Genomic DNA, 5216 nt, shown 5'->3' with positions numbered 1-5216 from the left:
ATTCAACAAAAGAAAGAGAAGACCTAAAATCAGTGAAAATCAGAGATGAAACAGGAGATATAGCAAAACATACTACAGAACTAAAAAGAATAATCAGGAATCACTACAAACAGCTAAATGCCAACAAACTGGAAAATCTGGAAGAAATGAACAGATTTCTGGACATGCACATTCTACCAAAATTGATGCACAAAGACATTGAAAACTGAAACAGACCAATAACCAAGATGGAGAATCAGTAAAAAAGGCCCACCCAACAAAAAAAAAGCCCAGACCAGATGGCTTCACTGCTGAATTTTACCAGATGTTTAAAGAAGAAATAATTCCAATTCTTCTAAAACTATTCAAAACAACCAAAAGAGAGGACATCCTCCCAAACTCTTTCTATGAGGCTAGACCCTAGTTCTAAATGAGAAAAAGATACAACAAGGAAAGAGAACTATGGACCCATATCACTGATGAACATAGATGCAAAAATCCTCAACAAAATATTGGCTAATTGAATTCAATAGCACATCAGAAAAATCATTCTCCTGGACCAAGTGGTATTTATCCCTGGTATGTAGGAATGATTCAGCATAGGCAAATCACTAAATGTGATTTATTACATTAACAAATAAGAATAAAACCATATGAATACCTAAATAGGTGCAGAGAAAGTATTTGATTAAAAGAACATCCTTTCAAAATAAAAACCTTAAGCAAAATGGTTATAGAAAGAACATTCCTCAACACAATCAAGGCAATATATTACAAACATAAAGCTTGCATCATATTGAATGAGGAAGAGTCGGAAGCATTTCCACTAAGATCTGGAATTGGACAGATGCCCATTTTCACCATTGATATTCAATACAGTTCTGGAAGTTTTAGCCCAAGCCATTAGGCAAGGAAAAGAAATCAAAAGGATATAAATTGTAAAGGAAATCAAATTATCCCTGTTTTCTAATAGCATCATTCTATCTATAGCAAAACTAAAGGTCACTACTAATAGACTACTGGAAGTCATAAGAGGGCTTGGTAAGGTTGTAGGATATAAAATCAACATACAAAAATCAATACATTTTGTGTATACAAATAAACATGGCTGAGAAAGACCTTGTAAGAGTTCCATTCACGCCGGCGCCGTGGCTCACTAGGCTAATCCTCTGCCTTGTGGCGCCAGCACACTGGGTTCTAGTCCCAGTCGGGGTGCCAGATTCTGTCCCGGTTGCCCCTCTTCCAGGCCAGCTCTCGCTGTGGCCAGGGAGTGCAGTGGAGGATGGCCCAAGTGCTTGGGCCCCTGCACCCCATGGGAGACCAGGATAAGTACCTGGCTCCTGCCATCGGATCAGCGCGGTGTGCCGGCCGCAGCGCGCTGGCCGCGGCGGCCATTGGAGGGTGAACCAACGGCAAAAGGAAGACCTTTCTCTCTGTCTCTCTCTCACTGTCCACTCTGCCTGTCAAAAAAAAAAAAAAAAAAAAAAAAAAAAAGAGTTCCAATGTTCCAATCACAATAGCTACTAAGGAGGTGAAAGGTCTTTATGATGAAAATTATAAAACATGAAAGAAAGAAACAGAAGATGATACAAAATTTGAAAATATTCCATGTTCATGGATTAGAAGAATTAATATCACCAAAATACCCATGCTACCAAAAGTAATTTACAGATTCAATATGATACCAATCAAAATTCCAATGACATTTTTCTCAGATCTAGAAAAAAAATACTAAAATTCGTATGGAAACAGAAGAGTCCCTGAGTAGCTAAAGAAATCTTAAACAGCACAAACCTTCACTGGAGGCATTACATTACCAGATTTCAAGACAAACTGCAGGGAAGTTGTAATCAAAACAGCCTGATACTGGCACAAAATTAGCTATGTAGACCAATGGGACAGAATAGAAACCTCAGAAATCAATCTAAGTATCTACAACCAACTAATCATTGGAAAGGAGCTAAAATGTATATTTACTAAATAAAAAAAATACTTGATTTCAAGACATATTATAGGGCAGTTATAATCAAAACAGTTTTTTTGTCATTGCTACTGATTTTTGCTGCAATAACCCTCTTGTTTCAGTTACAGCAAGAAACAGTTCAGTTCACAATTGATCATAATGAAAGGACTAAGAGTCAAAGGGAGCACATAAACAAGTCTAGTACCTGCTAATACTAACCGATAGAATAAATAAAGGGGAGAGTGATCCAACATGGGAAGTGAGATACTCAGCAGACTCATAGAATGGCGGATGTCCTAAGCAGCACTCTGGCCTCAGAATCAGCCCTAAAGGCATTCGGATCTGGCTGAAAAGCCTATGAGAGTATTTCAGGCATGGAAAGCCAAGACACTCTGGCAAAAAAAAAAAAAAAAAAAAAAAAAAAAAAAAAAACCCACATACAAAACCCTAAATGAAAGATCTCTGTGAGTGAGATCCCAGTGGAAAGAACAGGTCTTCAAAGAAGGAGGTACTTTTCTCTGAAGGGAGGAGAGAACTTCCACTTTGACCATGACCTTGTCTAAGAAAAGATCAGAGTCAGTGAACTCAAGAGGCTTCCATAGCCTTGGAAACTCATGACTGGAGCATAGGGAGATCACTGATGCCATAAACAGGAGTGTCAATTTGTAAAGTCAACAACAGGAGTCAGTGTGCACTTACTCCTCATGTAGGATCTCTGTGCTTAATGTGCTGTACATTGAGGCTTAATGCTATAACGAGTACTCAAACAGTATATTTCACTTTGTGTTTCTATGGGGGTGCAAACTGTTGAAATCTTTACTTAATGCATACTAAACTGATTTTCTGTAAAAAAAAAAAAAAAGAAAGAAAGAAATTATCAATTCCCAACTTGACTCTCACTGGGATTAAACATGACAATAGGTCTGATCTGATTTCATCATCATTTAAAAAATCATCTATTATTTTTCACTTTATGTTTCTGTGTGGGAGCAAACTGTTGAAATCCTTACTTAATGTATGCTAAACTGATCTTCTGTATAAAGAGAATCGAAAATGAATCTTGATGTGAATGGAAGGGGAGAGGGAGTGGGAAAGTGGAGGGTTGCGGGTGGGAGGGACGTTATGGGGGGAAGCCATTGTAATCCATAAGCCGTACTTTGGAAATTTATATTCATTAAATAAAAGTTAAAAAAAAAAGAAACAAAACCCAAACAGAAAAAACCCTCTGAAAGAGTAGAAAATGAAAGGTTTGACCCAAAAAATGAGGGAAGGGGGGAGCAGAGAGGAAAGGGAGGAAGGGGTCTCGGTTTTGTTTTTAAATAGGACTGAAGATTAACATTGAGAAATCAGGAGATGATGTCCAATCCTTCTCACAAGGCAAAGCCCTCTGGTATTTCCGCCTCTGTGGTTTTTGCTTTAAATTCCTTTTTCTCTTCTGGGTGCTGATACTTCTCTCCATCTCCACGTTTGTGGTGCTTTATTGTGTTTTGTGGTTTTTGTTGTTTGTTTAACTGTGTCACTACCTCAGTTTGCCCCCATGTCCCTTACACACAAGCAGAGTATTCCTTCAGTGGAGCGAAGAGGTGGCGAATCACGGGCACGCTCTGCGACCGGCCCAGCAGCCTTTGTCTCGCCAAGCGGCTCACGTTGGAGAGGTCGGTATAGCGCACAGGAAAGCCAAACACTCTTTCCATCTCAGTGCACCACAGGATATCCTCCTTCTTGTTCATGAAGATGGGGAAGTGCTGGTCTTTGCCCTGCTTTATGGAGTTTGACCTGGTAGTGATGGTCCTCACTTTGCTGAACTTGGCTATCCTGCCATGCTCCAGACACTCCTGCAGCTCCAGCTTATCATTCACAGTGGATGCCAATGGCCTGTTCATACCGGGAAGGTTACCCCAGAAGTAGCGGGCCCTGTGTGCGGCCGACACTTCTTTGGCATCAATCATGACGGGGTTGGACTTGAGAGATCGCGAGATGTCACTCTTGTAACTAACGCCCATGGCCACCACATTCTCAAAGAGCCAGAAGAAGGGGCGATCATCTCCCTCCTTGGGCCGTGCGTCATGCAGGAGGCGGTAGAACTCAAAGAAGAGCCAGCCAGTGCCCTCATACAGCCCCTTGCGGGCAGGGTTGACAATGGAGAGGTCGTTGCAGGGGCTGCCCCCGAACACAAGGTCAAATGGGCCCCTTTCCTGGATGTGCTTCTGTGTGACGCTGCGGACGTCCCCCATGTACATGATCTTCCCCTGGTGCTGCACCATGCCCACCCTGATGGAGTCCTCACACACCTCCGAGGCGATGTAGCGGTCCACCTGGATGCCCAAGTCCTTCAGCACCAGGAGCCCTGTAGCAATTCCATCAAAGAGAGACAGCACCCGGATGGGCTTCCTCTTTTCAGCTGGGACAGGCGGGTAAACCTTCGGAGGGTCAAATTCCTGGTCGTGGTTATTGGCAAAGAACATCTGGAGCCGAGAGGGCCAGTCTTCCCGACGCCACAGCAGCCCGTAGGTGCCCTTGTGGCCGCACATGTAGCATTTCCAGGGGTCTTCCTTAATGGCTGCCTGCGCAGCCCCCGGCCCCACCAAGAGGTCCACACCGTCCACACAGAAGCACCTGCAGCAGTTGTTGTTCCCACACATGAGCACCTCGTGTCCCCCATAGCAGATGGTGCAGTAGGACTGATAGCCATCGTTGTCATACTGGTAGGCACATTCCAGGAAACAGTTCTTGCAATTTTGGCACCACATTCCTCCAATGAAGAGGGGGTGTTCCAGGGTGACATTGAAGCTCCCATAAGAGATGTAGATGTCCTCGATGTTCCGGCACTTTTGCCGCACCTCATAACCCAGCCGCTCTCGTGTGCACTCATCAATGATCTCCTTGACCTTGGGCTTTCCCGTCGTGCTCTTCCGCGGTTTTCACAAGAGTAGATATGTCCACCAATGGAAGAGACTAGAGATCCCAGAAGTTAATTTATGGGCCTACAACCAACTAACCTTTGACAAACTAGCTATAATCACTCTTTGGAGAAAGGACAGTTTCTTCAACTAATAGTGATGGGAAAATTGAATGGCTGGATGCAAAAGTATGAGACAAGACCCCTACCCTACACCCTATACAATAACCAAATCACAATGGATCTGGGATCTAAATCTAAGACCTGAAACATCTACATTACTACAGAAAAACAAAGTGGGAAACACTGAAAGCCATTGGCACAGGCAAAGACTTCTTGGAAAAGGCCCCAGAAGCACAAGAAATAAAGGCAAAA

General features: G+C 42.9%; 1 pseudogene; it reads right to left on the bottom strand.

The window, feature by feature from the left end:
* Positions 1-3471: 3471 nt before the first annotated feature.
* Positions 3472-4857, bottom strand: LOC100340552 (DNA (cytosine-5)-methyltransferase 3A pseudogene; annotated as a pseudogene).
* Between the last annotated feature and the right edge of the window lie 359 nt (positions 4858-5216).

The sequence above is a fragment of the Oryctolagus cuniculus genome, chromosome 5 (assembly GCF_964237555.1).
Source record: "Oryctolagus cuniculus chromosome 5, mOryCun1.1, whole genome shotgun sequence".
Taxonomy (NCBI): domain Eukaryota; kingdom Metazoa; phylum Chordata; class Mammalia; order Lagomorpha; family Leporidae; genus Oryctolagus; species Oryctolagus cuniculus.
This window is presented reverse-complemented; position numbering and strand designations above follow the sequence as displayed.